The sequence below is a fragment of the Physeter macrocephalus genome, chromosome 9 (genome assembly GCF_002837175.3).
Source record: "Physeter macrocephalus isolate SW-GA chromosome 9, ASM283717v5, whole genome shotgun sequence".
Taxonomy (NCBI): domain Eukaryota; kingdom Metazoa; phylum Chordata; class Mammalia; order Artiodactyla; family Physeteridae; genus Physeter; species Physeter macrocephalus.
Genome location: NC_041222.1, coordinates 72,035,946 through 72,053,599, shown reverse-complemented (window position 1 = coordinate 72,053,599; position 17,654 = coordinate 72,035,946).

The following is a 17,654-nucleotide window of genomic DNA, read 5'->3' as shown; positions in this document are numbered from 1 at the left end:
CAAGACACTTTTTATTTATAAGAATAAGGATACTTTGAATGGAAAATGAAGGATGCTTGTATGTATTTTCCAGGTCAGAATCCTAGAAATTTGCAGGTGCTCTCTCAAAAAAGAGAGCAAATAGGAGGTAGATTATTAATGGCAAAGTATGGTATTGATGTGGATGGGATAATGGCACACTCAAAATGCTATAGGGAAAAGAGACAAGAGTTGAAGTGTTCAAAATGTTGTGGAGATTCAGAGTGCCAACAAACCAGATGAAGTCTGTGGTAGGGTTGAGTGTTTGCAACACATAGCACAGATACCAATGAACAGTGGGAATCAGTGTATCGCGCCCAAAGATCAGAAGGATGAACTACAACACAGTGAATGGCAGGGCCCAGCAGCACTCAGGCCAAGACCAAGAACGCTTATCCCAGATGAGACCAGTGATGTCACAGTATAGTTAGGGCAATAAATCTTGCCGTATCATAGACTACTTCTCTAAGTCTCATATTATTTTGTTGATGCATATTTTTTGTTTGCTCATTCTTGACTATGTGAGTTATTTCTAGATCAGGCATTACCCTCCAGTGGGATCAGCAGAAAAGTCTAGCTGCACCAATGAACATTGTAGAGTTACCTCCAGGTTAGTACTCTGAACTGTTCATTGGCCAGCTGGTATATCCAGATCTTTAAGCTGGAGAGCAAGCTGATGGCCATATCTTGCGGTCATATTTTCTGTCTAGCAAATATATTTCACAGGAAATTTTAAGTCAATGAGAACACAAAAGTGCTTGCTTTCTGGCAAACATGGTTTTCTTTAAGCAAGATGCTTGCTTTATGAAGCGACACGTCTGTGTGCTTGATTTTTTTTTCATTCAGAGCAGATGGAGCACCATCTCTCCACAGATGTCTTTATAACTGTGGTTTTATTTTTGTCTTTCCATGAAATGTTATGCAGAGAGCAAGACGAAGTATTATCAAGGATGTATTGACGAACCTGTGAGGAACCCAAAGACTCAGTAACTTACTCAATACACTGCCTCCTATGACCATTCCTGCATTCCTGAGCAGCCGCCTCCATCCCTCATCACGTGTTCCCCTTAAGCAATGAGTTTGGGGTTACTAAAAGCCAGAAGCAACCACTGTGCTTTTTACTTGTGTTATATTGGTGGGAGCATCCCACTAATATATTTCGTACTTATGAAACAGGTAGATGCTCAGAGTCAAAGAAAGCCTGGCTAGCCAGCATTTTGTAAGTGGAGCTGCTCACTTATTTGCCCCACCTGCTCTCTGAGGCTATTAACTGTCTCAGCCTAGCTTCTGTTGAGAAAGCAGAATATGAGACAAGTAAACTTATTTTGGAAAGTTATCTCAACAAATAAAAGAGAAGGACTGGGGATAATTAAGAAAAGAGGAAAAGCCAATATAAGGAAGCATTTTTCAAAGGCTGCCTTTGTGGGCAACTGGGCTCGTTTGTGCCAGGATCTTCTAAGCACCTATAGAAAAGATCCTTCAAATGAACTGTGTGAGAAACTGAAAGGGGAGTATTTAAACAACAATTTCTATCTCCCATTATTAATGCAAGGAAGATCCCTCTCATCTCCTTTGTACCAGTCCTTTGTGTCTATGTGAGGTTAGGGTACATTCCCAGTGGCATTCTATTCTACTGGATCAGAAAAGCACAGAAGCAGAAAGCCAGAGTTACATGGAGCAGCTGAAATAGATGCAGGCCTCTTCCAGTTGTGTGAAGCTGGTTGCTGCAGCAATGACCAAAGTAAAAAGTGGGCTATGAGAAATGAGAGGTAGAAGAAATGAGGTGTCCAGTATATTAACTAAAATTTTCTGTCAGATGGATTCAATTCAAATTCCTCTTCTCAGTAAAATTAGAAAGTATTTTAACCCAAGGTTATATAAAGATTAATTGAGAATGACTGATACACAATCTGAAGTGCATTGTTTATTTACAATAATAAGAAATATTATACAGTATAACAAGCATTTATATAGATGGCTCAGGACTTATTCTGGGTGACAAATCTTAACACCTGCTCCGATATTTTGTTCGGTTATGTTTGGTATTTTAACACAAGTAAGGTTAATATGAGTACAACTCTGGATGACAAATGCAAAGGAGCATTAATTGGAGTTAAGGAGTCAGAAGAGATATCATGAAAGACCTTCCAATTAACTTTCTATACCCCTCAGTTCTGCAGAGAGAGGCGTGACCCTTCTAATTGCTAGGGACTATTAGGATTGAAGTGCATTTGATCCAGGGAACAGCCAATGAAATAAACGGAACATTTCTTGAGTCAGTCTTAACTTCTTTTAAAAATTACTTCTGAGACAATATGGTTTTACATAGGGAAGGAATGGAAGTATTGAGGAAGATCTGAATCTGCCTGATTTGGAACACTCATGAGGGAATCAAGGCTCAACAACATTGGTCTCAACAAGCTGGCTTTGTGTGAGAATGTTATGCCTTCTGTACTTCATTTCTTGAAATCAGAATTTCATCAGCCCCTCGCCATGTGCAAAGTTGGTGCTACTTCTCAGACTAGTCAACTAGTATTCTATTATATACCCTGAGATTCTCTAGCTTGGAATTTTTGTGTTTCTCTCCATGTTTATCCAACAAGTTTCTTATTCTTTACATTTATCTTTGTCCCCATAATAGACATTTAGTTCACATAGTACCCCAAATCCTTCATTCCTTCAGTATAGAACATTCATTGTTATTTTCTAGCTTTCTGTATACTCATTTAGTGTTAGAAATGCTAAATCTAAATTACATAATTTATTGAGTGTTGTCCAGTGCATGCTCACATTTTAAGTTATCTTTGTTTGTTTGTTTTAAAACAACAGAATTTTATTCTCTCTCAGTTCTGGAGTTCAGAAGTCCAAAATCTTGTTGTCACTCCCTGTGAAGGTTTTAGGGGAGGATCCTTCCCTGCCTCTTCCAGCTTCTGGTGGGTCCAGCATTTCCTGGCTTATGGACATGTCACTCCAATTTCTGCCTCCATCTTCACATGTCCTTCTTCCCTGTGTCTCTCCACGTGTCTGTGTCCCCATCCCCTTTCTTTGCTCTTAGAAAGACAACAGTCATTGGATTTAGAGCCGACCCTAAATCCATGATGATTTCTGCTTGAGATCCTTAACTTATTACATCTGCAAAGACCATATTTCCCATTAAGGTCACATTCACAACTACTGGGGGTTAATACTTGAATGCATCTTTTGGGGGACACAATTGTACATTTTTTTTTATGCGCAAGTGAGATCATATAATAAACGTGTATATTTCTACAATAAAGTGTGGAGAGTTAAGTTATCTTAATACTATTTAATTTCAGACACAAATATTAGAAAAACAATGAGAGGTGTTCAGATGGTAACTGCTATGAGGATCTTAGCAAAATCTGGCATAAAATCCCTTTGCCTTGGGATAACATTGAAAGCTAATTTAGGTTTATGATATGGATTATTTTCTACCATGGCCACTGTGGTTCTATATTAATCAATGATCAACTTGGTCATTTATCACTTTGCCAAACAGTATACAAGTTTTTAAAAAGATCACTTTCAGCTATTGAAGCCAAGTATTTTTATAGTTCAAACTTTATAGTGATAACCATCAGTGTTTCTATGGTTAAAGATCTTTCTATTGCTACTTATTAATGCCAAATACATGAAATTGGGGATTACAAAAGGTAAGACTTTACCAAAGTAAATATCTTCTACAAAATTCCTATTTTAAAATGTCTTTCTTTGTGCTGCAGTAGCTTAGATAGAAAAGGAATAATTTTATTGCCAAGCATTGTCTAGGAGCCTTCCCCAACAATCCTACTTGTTATATATATTAGCTTTCACGGGTTACTATAAAATATTAAAAAGTAAGAAATGTCTCAGTATTTACATTTGGAGATAAAAGTAGTCTCTTTACTCTAAAGAAAGTATTCTATATAAGTATATTTCAGAAGTCTACATGAAGTTCACATTACTTGATGTTAGCAATTAGTTATAATTGATGAATTTTTATTAAAAGACATTAATGCATATATTTAACTTACAGTTTTCATAATTCTGCATTGTAAAACATTTTAATTTTTGAAATATCTTTTATTATTATCTTATATTTTGAATTAGATTCTGTTCATTATATTTGTCTTCTTATAATACCTGTATTTTTTAAGAATGGGAATCTCTTATGAATACATGGAATTATGATATCCTTTTTCATTTCATTTCTACATTTACAGCTCTGGATCTACAGTCTATAACCTGGAAATTTAAAATATATATATATATATATATTTCTAACTAATGCAAGGGTCAAAGAAGAAACTGTAATGAAAATTTAAAGCATTTATAGCTTATTGAAATTCGACAATTTTTAAAAATTAAGACTTCTCGTAATGTTTAATAGGTTATTTAGTATGGTGATGTGTCACAAAATAAGTGTATGCAAAGTTACTCAAATTTCTTTGACGAGGGGACTCCCATCTTTAAGGATGGATTATATATCTAGTGTTCCTCGGAATATACATTGGGTAATACTTCCCTGGAAAAATATATGACAAAGAAGTATAGATTTTCCCCTTTTTACATTTTATAAAGCACAGATAATCAAAGAAAATCTTGCATATTACTTTGAAAATGGCTTTAACACAGAGAGAAGAAAAACCACCACAATATAAGAACCTGAAAAATATTTTATGTTTTATAGTCTTTGGAACTCTATATTTAGTTAAGTTTATGGAACATTTAGGACACATTTGGTAGTCAATGACGGCAAAAAGATAGCTGCAGTGAAAACTTCCGTTTGAAATGGGAGAATGGAAATGTTCGTTTCTCATCCATGGACCTCCTAATGCCTTGTTCGGAATAAGAGTCTTTCTTACCTGCTGTGGAGGGAGTTCCCTGGCTGCAGAGATTTAGTTTGTTCTAGGAAACTCTCTGTCTACATCATCTTTCATGATTGTATCTGGGAGGTGCATTGAATAGAGACCACCCCTATCAGGAGCTACCCCACCCTAACGGCTCTTTTCCTTATAGCACAAATTCCAGTGTGTGAGCATCCCTTGGAGAGGTGAAGAATCACAGGTATTTATTTGCCAGAATTGGAGTCTCCTTTTCAAAATAACACCCTTAAAACTTTAACAAGCTTCACATCTATTTGATTTAAGACAATTATGTGTGCTAGAAACCAAAGCTAGAAAGAGGTCATTTAATTATAACACTTGAACCTGGATTCAGGCCTGTGAATTTTGGTAAGCAAATAAGCAACCTTAGTCTCAAAGCTCCACTCCTGCCTGCACTGTAGCCCCAGCTTTCACAATCTCTCTTAATTCAATGCACTGGGTGGGGAGACACTGCTAAAATTGTCCCTGCCTTCAGTATGCATCCCTAAAATAATTTTCTTTTCTTATTCCTTCCTCCCTCCCTTTTTACCAACCTTCTTTGCTTCCTTTTCCTTTCTTTCTTTTTTTTGGTTTATAATCGGGTCCAAGCTTCTAAATAAGGCTGTGAGTTTGTAGGTAGGAGGTAGTGTGAAGCTTCTCTTAGGCTCTAATCTTATGATCTGCCAAATCTTCTACCTACCAAAAGCTAGCTAACCCAACTTTGTCCCAACGTTTGTTTGATGTGTAGAATTTGCCTTTTCCAACCCAGCGAAGCTACAGATGTTCAGAATTTTGGTCATTCTTTATTTCAGCCCCCAGGCCAAAGGAGCTACTTTTAGCAAAGCTCCATTTTTTTTTTTCCTGCTTTCAGATCAGCTGACTTTGGAAAAGGCTTGTATCTTTCAAGACCTTAGTTAAAACTGCAGAATTAGCCAACAAGCTCAGACATTACCGCATTTCCGCATTTCCTCAACTCTAATTCTGCAGGGTCAGTAGACATAACACCTGAGTTCCAATGTGCAATGATCACAGATTCACAGCTGCTTTACTAATGCACAAATATCGCCCAGCTTCCGTAGTTGAGGAAAGGGAGGAAGAGTCCTTACTATTCCTTTGCCCTATCTCCCTAGTTCCGTTAATTCAAATTTCAGCATTTGTTACTATCAATCCGTATTTCCTTGTACCAAGTTCTAAATCAATTCAGATGCTTTTGCTTGCAAATAATGGACAGCTCACATGAATAGAGATGCCTTGGGTAGATTTTATAACTTCTTCACAAAGCCCTGATGTTCACTTTTACTGCATTTGTGGAAGTCACATTTCCAGCCTAAATAAATCACTGGCCAGGAATTTGCTAACAAACTTAATCAAATTCACGTGGGCTAGAGTTTGGAGATGGAATATAGTCAGTTTTCAAACAGAGTCCCAATGATAATTAGCGACACTTTGAGAAGAAGGAAGGGGAGTTGGAAGCTTCGAATTCAATCAACAGATATATATTATCTTTGTAAATCATTCTGAATCTTATATGTGTTTTTATATAGTATTTAACTCTCTTCCTTAGAAGGACTCCATATGGTGTTTCATCCCAGTTATATTAAGAATTAACTCCCTGTGGAAACTAAAGTAACAATAAGTAACCCTAGAAAGAACAATTTGTAAATATTATGTAGCTGCCATACCAAAATTTAAAACAAAAACAGATTACGTAGAGCCCATACAAATTAAATTGGCAATTTGTTTTCTTTGTCTTCTTTTGTGTAAGATCTTTGAACTGTATATATATTTGTAACATAATCAAGGCAAAATACAAAATCTTTGACTAAATGAGCTTAGAAAGTGTCTAAAGACCCATTAGGGAGCTATTTGTAAAAAGATGGTTATCCTTAAAGAGGCCACTAAATTGTCAAAGCTACAACTATAAATCCCAACAACAAATATGGAAGAAAGCGCTGGCTATGAAATAAGATATCTGGGTTCAAAACCCTCAACCATTACTTTATGTAACAAAAACAAATATGGGTTGAAAAATATTGCATTATGCTGCTGTAGGTGTTAAAACTTGACCAGCAGACTCATGAAGATTAATTGATAAAACATAAGTGAATTAAGTTAGCGAACAACCTAATACATAGGTAGGTCCTCAAAAACTTGGAATAATTCAGTTACTTACTTTTGTTAAATACTATTGTTTTTTTAGAATTTGAAATAAATAGGGCTAATGACATGTAATTAATTCACTGCCTTTCTTACTGCTTCTTTCTTTTATGATTCTTATAAAGCTGCCTCTAATTGTCTCTGAATCTGTACCCTCATCTACTACTATGGGGTTGGGAGAGAGCAAGCAACATTCCCAGCTGAGTCAGATTTCAGGCCATTATGCATGATATTGCTTTTATAATATCATTAAATACCCTTGCTCATTACAGCAGCCCTGGGTTTATTAATAACTCATTTATGACTCAACTATCACATTACATCATACATTTTATTTTGTACCTCAGAACTCAAAACCTCAGTTTTACATTTCTAATTCATACCCTAGGGGGAGCCAAAAGATAGTTGCTAGATCCCAGTCCAGAATGTTCCCTGTGTCACTCCTGTGTGCCTCAGAAAATCACAGAAAAAATACATTTACTTTGTCAAGTAAGTCGTATTTGCTTCTGTTTTCAAGCTCAGGAAACAACCCTTCAACAAGCTTGGTTTAGGAGCCATAATTATAAATAAAGCTTCAGATATAATGAGTGGATTCTTCAAAAGCACTGTTCTCCCTCATTACATTTATTTTCACTGTCTATCTTATTTCTTGTGTTTGCTTATTTATTTATTCAACAGATTTTATTAAATATCTCCTGTTTCCCAGAGTACAGGCTAAGTACTGGGGATGTAGTCATGAGCCAGAATAGACCTGATAACTAGTCTTACTGAATTTACATAGATCGATAGCATCAGTCACTTCAAAGAGGCTTTTGGCATGTGAATCTGATTTAATAGCCCTGAAATTTTTAGGGGTTTGACATTCTATTAATTCTTCATGGTTTCTTAATGGAAGTGCTAAACTGCTTATTTTTATTTGTGTAAACATTAGATTTGGTCTTGATAAACACCAACATATCCGATTAGATTGCTTTCTGATTCTTCATTGGTCAATGCTTTAGAAACTTCCAACTCCCTGGCACCTTTCTAGTTCTTCCACCTAAATGTTGCTTATATAATCCAGTCATACTGAATGACTTAGGTTTGCAAACCTGAAAAGCAATTACCTTCATATTTTAAAAATACATACATATGTGAAGGAGGTTTGCAAAAGAAAGGACAATTCTGGATCTTCAATGAAGAAGATATTCAGAGCAGTGTAATAGCCACTAGAAGGGACTGGAAATGTACACAAGGGTTTGTATAGGGTGAAATTTTTGTTTCAGTTCCTTTTCCAGTATATTTGAATGATGATCTCAGTAAGTAGGAACTCAAGCCATGAAATCTAGAAAGTGTCTGCCATGCTTTGTTTAAAAGAGAACACTGACATTTGTGCTATAAGTCACTGATTTAAGACCATGCAACTATGCTGGTGAGCTTTTAATATCTTCCAGGACCCTCTGCCTGAATAAAGGGAGACTTCTGAAGAAGAAACCTGTATTCTAAAAGTAAGATCAAACACGATGCACAGATTCAGGCCTAATTATTTTTTTCTTTTAAAATACACGAGATAGGTTTTGGGTTGGGGGCCATAGGTAGCCTGGAGGATAGCCGTAGAGGTGACAAGTAAGGTTACAACTAAAAGGAGGTTCGTAGTAATAAAATGGGATATATCTATTGTTTGGTCTTTCATGAATCATCACCTGCTATGGCTTCTCTTCTTTTTCCTTTTTCTTCTTTTTAATAGTATACCACACTCTCTAATCCATTCACATAGTTGAAGGATTTGAGGGGGGCATTTTCCTGTCTCAGATTTAACCAATTATTTTTTCCTCTTGGTTTCTGTTTTTGTAACCGGCATAATTTAAAACCATCAGTGATTATTATCTCTTTGGCCATGTGGTCTGGAAAAATAAAGTAGGTGAAGAAGGAGAGAAGAATGAAGTAGACATGTACTGAGGGAAGGAGTCAGGTGATAGAAAGCAAGTTCTCATTAAATTTGGAGTCATTTCTCATGCCCAATTCTCTGATCCTTGCCCTTAATTCCATAAGACATTTTAATATCCTTATAAACATATCTCATCTTTTTTATTCACTTCAAGAGTGTCTTTCCTAAGGTTTTAAAGTTTATATTCACATTATGGAGTGACTTCTTTCAAAATAGGTTGTTATCATTTTTTTTACAGCCCTTAATATCTGTCCTGTATATATATTCAGCAGATCAGAAGGTAGTCCTGTGATAGCACTTGTAGGCCATAATTTATTCTAAATTTAGGGTGGGTATTATGGTCCATCTGATAGTAGTTTCTCTTTTAGACTTTGATAATATGCTATTAGTAATATTTCTATGTAAAATATTTTAAGCTATGAAACTTCTGAAATCTCAAATAAAATGAATATCAGATTTAATGTGAAAATTTTATTGACACGTCATTAGCAAATGTAAAAAAAGGAATAGTTTTGCTTTAACCACGTATATATGTTCTTTGTTCAACTATTCAATTACCCTGACTGACTGATTCAAGCCTCCAGTGAGTTCAAAATAACAAGCAGGCAGTACCCAGGATTGAGCACTGCAGCAAAATCAATTCTCACAAAGCTCCCGGTTCTGTCACATAGGGTTCGGAAACATTTAGACCAAAGGTAATGGATGTTTCGTTTCTGATGGGTCAGGTTTGGAGGGCAGCACTACGAAAAACTGTAGGAGGCACATTTAGTAATGTTTTATTCTTTCCTCTTTTATGCTCAGAAGCAAGTATAGGAGTCACCTACGCAACAGGCTTTGTTCATCCTTATTTGATTTGGATTCTTGCTGTGAAGCAACACATTGACTGTGTACTGGGGTAGAAAAATTGAGCCTGAGGTTGTGGTGAGCTGTGGTCAGGCCTGGCCACAGAAAACTATAAGTGAACATAAAGAAGAAACTTCTAGTCACTGTGGCATGAATGCAGTTAAGGAGAGAGGGATCCTGTGTAGGTAAAGCAAGAAATTCAAGGCCTAGAACCTGAACATTAAGTCTGGTGTACGTGGCCTGGTAAAACGTTTACTTCCAGTTATTGTGTAAGTAATTTCTATGAGGTGGTGTAAGTCCACAGATTAGTGTGTTGCTGGTATGAGTCCCCTGGAGCTGAGTTGTGGGCAGCACCATGTTTAGCTTCATGAAACACGAGGGAGGAAATGGCAGCCAGGCCCAACCACCTACATGCTGTTTGGAACTTTGCACTTCTTATTAGCTGCTTTCAGAGTAAGCCAGAATAAAAACAAATTGGAAACCAATCCACATTGTCATTCTTTTCTGTCCTTTTTTACATACCAATTCTGTAGATCTGGACAAATGTAGGGGATCAGTCAATATGCATTTTTTTTCCTGTTACACACACACAAATATACACACAATTCTCTTTATAATGACTTTGGAAAGAGGTAGAGGAAAGCACTATATGTGCCACACTCATCTTCATCCCTCTATATTGGAAAGAAAATACAATAGGTGGGTTTCACTTGAAGTCCTGAGATGTATAACTAAGAGGAGTCTAGGCTGTTGAATTTTCTCACATGGGATCTCCTTCGGCTTCAAGGTCAAACAGGCTGTGGATCACAGATGCACTTTTCTTCCAGGTATTAGGAGCAGGAAGTGTTTTCATGTGGACTCACAAGTAAATATCACAACAGGGCAAAGCCTTTCCTTCCAAGGTGAAAGTTAATGTGTTGATTTATGTTTGTTTAAGAAAAACACACATAAATGTCAAAACAATGCCAATCCCCCATTTACAAATGAGGACATTAAGGTACTAGAGAACACATCCTTTACCATGATCACAGAGTTAGAAGTCATTCGAGACAAGATTTTGACCTAGTGACTTATACAAGCTCAGAGTAATGAGAGCTAGAACCAGAATTTGACCCAAGGATGTCTGTCTTCAAGATACCAGCTCTGTATTTGACACTGACTTCAAACACATATCTTGCTTTTCAAGCAAAATATTTTATCTCCCTTTTACAGGTAAGGAAACCTGAATCCTAAGAAATGATACCATTTCCCCTTTGTTGCTAAGTTATTAAACGGTGCAACTGGAATTTGAACCCAGGTTTGTATGCACTGTCTAACTGCTAGTTTCCTAGCTGATACAAGGTATTTATGTTTGTTCAGTTATTAAACTAATGTTAGATTTTCCCCAACTTCTTTTTACTCTTCTTGAGACATGCAGGTAATAATGGACTAATGCAATAACTCAAAAAGGTATAGAGGAAAATCACTGCTTATACAAAAATGCCACGTAACTTGAGTTTAAACAATAAGTTTAGGGCTTCCCTGGTGGCGCAGTGGTTGCGCGTCCGCCTGCCGATGCCGGGGAATCGGGTTCGCGCCCCGGTCTGGGAGGATCCCACATGCCGCGGAGCGGCTGGGCCCGTGAGCCATGGCCGCTGAGCCTGCGCGTCCGGAGCCTGTGCTCCGCAACGGGAGAGGCCACAACAGAGGGAGGCCCGCATACCACAAAAAAGCAAAAAAAAACCAAAACAACAACAACAACAACAACAAAAATAACAATACGTTTAATCACAATATTAATGATTTCCTGAAAGACTTCCATACAATGACAGCAAAGAAGAAAAATGAAAGGAAATTTGCCCCACTTGACATTGTGATATAACAAAAAGTATAGATTAAAGCTGCGTGGAAGTGGAGCATAAATAAACACAGAGATCGATATGAATGGAAAAGAATAATATAGAACTACAAGAAAGAAACCACATTATACAAGCTACCTTGCTATCTAGTGAGGCTGGCATTAAAATTAATGGGACTCATACAACCTAATAAATGATATGAATCAATTGTTCATAGGAATAAAAATAGCTAATCAACATATTAAAAGGATCTCAACTTCATTCATCATTAAGTAAGTACAAAATAAATTAGATGCTATTTTCAACTTTCAGATGGGCTTATATTTACATGTTTTCTAGTAACAGCGAGGGATGAGGAAGTAGGCAGGAAATCTGCCTAATCTACCTATGTTGATTGGAAATGGATTGTTACAATTATTTATAAAAGGCATTTAGAAAACATCTAATTTAAAAATTCTCATGTCCTTTGACTGACAATTCCACTTCTAGAAATTTTAATATTTACACGCATTTGTGTAAATATAAATGTACATGTATTTATGTATAATATAAATATTTTTATATTTGTGTATATTTATACACAAATATAAATATTTGTGTAAATACTAAAAAGATGAATAGAGTTGTTAACTGCAGCACTCTGAAAAGATATTATGAGGAAAAAAAGCCATCTTCATGTGAAGTAATATACAGTGAATTAAGATATATTCACAATCAAATGTTAGTTACTCTTGATAAAGAAGATTGACTCTGTGCTTATATGTAGCGATCTATGTACTATTCAATTATGTGAAAACAAACACCTAGCAAAATGTATAACCATGTATTGTATTTTCTTTTTATACACACACACACACACACACACACACAGTCTGTCTAGAATCAAGGAAGCAGAGGTAAAAGCCTAAGGCTAATCTAGTTTCAGAAATCTAGATAAAAGTAAAAATGGTGATTGGAATGGAGAAGTTATGAGGATCAAGTTTCGGCAAGAGAGGTATGCCAATATCTATTCTGAAATCAAGTATTTTATTTACACTACAGTGAGAGATTCCTCACCTGGTTATCTGAGAGGTATTCTTAATGATTATTTTAATAAATGTATACATATATACTTAAAAAATTATATGCTACTACTGCTACAAGGCTAAACTAAATTCAGCCAGCTTCTAACAGTCACCTGCACCCTGCTCCCCAGAGGTAACCCTTATCATAATATTAGCTATTGTTTTTCATAGTTTTCTCCATATTTTAATGTGCATGTACTGAAATTTTTATTACTCGTTTAGACATTATATTTTTAATTTATCTTATAGTAGTTAAGAATTTTAAGTCCCTTAAACCTATTTTTCTTTCCCTTCTCTTTTCCCCCCTTATCCTCTCGATATGATATTGTAACTATTCAGTAAGTAAATATAATGATTTGATAAATTTTGATCACTGCTGAAATAAGTGTTTCTTATGATTATGCTTGCTTTTGATTATAGGTCTTAGTTTTTATGGATGCCATTAGTGCCCATTTTTCTTCATATTCTTCTTTTTTTTTCTCCCTACAGTTTTCTTCTCTCTTTGTCTAACAGCTTCATTAAATGTTCCTCAATGTAATTTTCCACATGGAGAAATGTGTTAGATAACCCACTGATTCCTTGTTTTCCTGCTTCCTTCTGCTACACTTTGCATTGATGACTCTCTATAGTTGCTGTACATTTGTCAATATGGATATTTAATCAGGCTGTATTACGTGTTGCCTTATAGTTTCTGGAAACTTTCTCTTCTTTCCTGATTTACTTCGTCATTTTGATGGAGTATATTCTCCAAAAACAACCTCAGATAAGTTATGGGTTAACTATATTCTTTGAAAAAGTAGTAGAAAATATCTTCATTCTACTTTACTATGTGATAAAGTTAAGCAATACATATATATTTTTCTCAAACATTTAGAGAGAGAGAGAATGTGTGTAAAACACAAAACAGGGCAAGAGGCAAATGTTAAATACACAAAAGAGCCAAATTAAAACATCTCAGGAGAAACTCTAGAAAATAGATGACAATGGGTAAATGGGGCACCATCTTAAACATTTTTAGTAAATTTGTTTAAACTCAAAGCCAGGCAAAGGGACTTCCAGTTTCCAGTCTGGCATGAAAGAACCTTGGAAGTTCCACTCTGTCCTAATAAGAAGTAGGAAGCTGAACAAACTGAAAAATCAACTGCTTCTTAGGTTCATAAGAGAAGTGAGGTTATGGAGCAAATGGCTGCCTCCAACGTGGAGAGAACTACAGGCGACTACTGAGAATCACGACTTTGAGGAGTGATGACCTATGAGCAGAAGCCTCCGCAGAAACCACTGCCTAAGGAAGTCTGAACTGTAATTGAGAAATTGCTGGAGTCTCACTGTGAACGTCTCTGTGAGTTTAAAACCCTAGGGAACCCGGTCACGGGGATTTCCACACCTTTGTGTGTTTTACTTCCAAGAGCTAGACCTGGTTCTCACAGTGAATATAAGAGAAAAATCTCCTTGTGCTTCCGGCAGGTGGAGGGGAAAAGGATAATAAATTAGACTAACCTGCTTCCCAAATATCTATTCAAATCGTTGCTTTGTTTTATGAAGTTGTATTTTTCTGGATTTATGCAATGTATGACTCTGAAACTATCAATATTGATTAATTTATTCAATGGCATAGTTTTAAGAATAACCAGGATTTTAGGGACATGTATTAGAATAGACAGATGTCTATTCTAGAATAACAGATATTTCTATTTATCACTTAAATCATGTTTCTTTCAGCCTTTTACATTCAAAAATAAGCCAGAAGTCTTATTAAAATAGGAAATATACGTAGTTTCTGAATAGAACAAATTTGTTTCTGGTCTGTTTTGGATCTCACATATCTCAGGACTATTTTTGTCTGGCATTATGGGCTAGGAAATAACTACAGCCTGTAACCAGAAAAGAGTTTTGAAACAGATGCTTTGTGTGAGAAATATAGATTTTCTAAATTCATGTAGTGGTCATTCAACATATTAAGAATTTGACTCGGCATACCAATTCATGAGTAGGAAAAATCAAAGGACTTGGTGAGATAAACAGAAAAGCCACACATTATATAAAAATAACATATCCACATGTATGTGTAAATTTATATTCCACATTTAATGCAGAGTGCAACACTAAGCCTAAAAGATGAAAATGTTAAGTTCTTAGAAACACATTTAGTGATTTCATTCCATGGTTAATATTCTATGAATAAATTGCTTCAAATATTAAACATGATGGAAATGTTTATTGATTAAATAAAAAGGGGTATTGCCTTTATACACCTCAGAAAACACAATAGTGATTTCCTCATGACTGTGATAAAAATTGTAATGGGTGTACAATAAAGTAAATAGATCACAATATTTCTATTATTTTTATTATTTACAATTTTACTGATATTTTGTCATTTTATTATTGAAGAATTCCCAAAAAACCTAATTTAATAGCTAGAGATTCAAATTAGGAAATATTATAGCAGGGTTTTTACATTTTAGAATTCATTTTGTTTCTTTTTTCTCTTAATTATTGAGTGGTAGTAATTTTGGATATAAGAGGACAATTAATTAAAATAGTTGGTAATATCAGATATTTTGTTTTCCTCTTGAAAGGTACAGGAATTATCCAGTTTTGCTGGACTTAACAGGAAAAAAAAGTGCAAATATGTGAGGCCCAAAAAATAATTTGTGTTTATTATTGGTATAGTTGTATGAAATAAATCTAGCATATGAATGAGAGAAAAAAAAGTTTGCAAATGAGTTAGGATGCATTTGCCATGGCACAAAATTCTCTGTCAGAGTCAGTTTGCTAAGTTTCTTATGTCCATAGCATAGAATGTAAATGACTCTCCTGGGAATTGAATGCAAATAAGAATATATTATTCTGGTTTCTACTTGAGACTGCAAATAATTTTCCTCCTGTCTTATAGAAATGTGATTTCTCATTGCCTATTGGTCTAACCATGCTCTGGAATCATTTACTCACTCATTGACTCACTTGTTCATCTTTCAGACATTGGGGAGGGATCTCCTATGTGCCAGCAATCACAGCTGGACTGGAAATGCAAACAAGTTGCTCTTTTTAAGATAGAATGATAACCAGAAGCTTTCGATGGGGTAAATGTAGCGGTAGAGAACTACGCATGGCATCATAGGAGGTCTGAAATAAGTGTTTGCCTTAGGCAAGGATATCAAGGAAAACATCTAGTAGGAGATAGTACCTGAGTTGAATCCTAAAGGATGGCTAAGTGTGCTGGAAGTAGCAGAAGGTGGGAGGGCCAGTCTGCTTAGCATTCAGCATAAGAAGATAAAGGCCCATATAGGTCCATAATAGAATGGTGTGTGCATAATATAAATTAATTTAAATCCATTATTAGCTTAGCATAAAGTACGAGGAACAGATAGGAGAACGGTGAGCTAGAAAGTAAATAGAGATTGGTTTGTCAAGAATCTTATTTGACCTGATCCGGAATCTGTATTTCTTTCTATAAAAAGGACTATCCTCTGTGTATGTGTGATATATATATCTTGTGTATATGTATATCTATCTTGCATATATATGGCATAGATATATATATTGTGAATATATATGTCTTATATATACATATATATCTTGCATATATATCTATCTTGCATATTTATATTTTATTTATATTTATATATTTTGCATAACAAAGCCAACATCCAAAAGCCTAAATTTTTCCCAATCAATGCTACTGATGATTAGGAGTTATACAGAACTTTAAAACTTTTTCCCTGATGTTAGTTTAAATAATGACATCTCATTCAAAAAGGAAGGGAAGAAAGGAGGAATTGTGGAGTCAAAAGGCCCTTCAATGTTTTGATAATTTTCTTTGACTTCTTAAGAGAAAACAGAATAAAACCTGTTTCACCATCTCATTACCTGTAAACCATGTGATGCTTTTCATTTGCTGGCCCCTAAACATCCCCTTTCATTCTCCCCCTCATTCACTAACCTCAGAGACACTTGACACACCAAATTTAGTCCTTTCTAAGAAACTTTGCATTCACTTTTCTTCTATTTGGAAGTCTTGTCCCTCTTTTAAGGCTGTCCCTCAATTCTTTTTTTTTAAATTAATTTTTATTGGAGTATAGTTGATTTACAACATTGTGTTAGTTTCTGTTGTACAGCAAAGTGAATCAGTTATACATATACATATATCCACTCTTTTTTAGATTCTTTTCCCATATAGGTCATTGAAGAGTATTGAGTAGAATTCCCTGTGCTATACAGTAGGTTCTTATTAGTTTTCTATTTATACATAGTAGTGCGTATATGTCAATCCCAATCTCCCATTTTATCCCACCTGCCCCCCGCTTTCCCCTTTGGTAACCGTAAGTTTGTTTTCTACATCTCTGACTCTGTTTCTGTTTTGTAAATAAGTTCATTCATACCATTTTTTAAGATTCCACATATAAGTGATATCATATGATATTTGTCTTTCCCTGTCTCACATACCTCACTCAGTATGACAATCTCTGAGTCCATCCATGCCACTGCAAATGGCATTATTTCATTCTTTTTTTACGGCTGAGTAATATTCCATTGTATATATGTACCACATCTTCTTTATCCATTTATCCTCAATTCTGATATTACCTTCCACTGAGGTGTTTCATTATCAACTAATTAAAAGCAACCCATCCAGTGTTTTTCCATATCATTCTCTTTTACTTTCACAGCCTTAGCTAATACCTGAAATTATGTTTTTTATTCATCTATTTATTGTCTCCATTGACATTAAATGAAACAGGAACATAAAAACTTTAGAGAATGGCCTTTTTATATTATTTTGCTCTTAGGTATCTAGAATAAGGTCTGATGCATAAGGGGATTTGAAAAATGTAGCTGACTAACTTCATGTTGTCCTAGCAGGGGTGCATGTATATTTTTGAATTATGGTTTTCTGCAGATATATGCCCAGGAGTGGGATTGCTGGATCATATAGTACCTC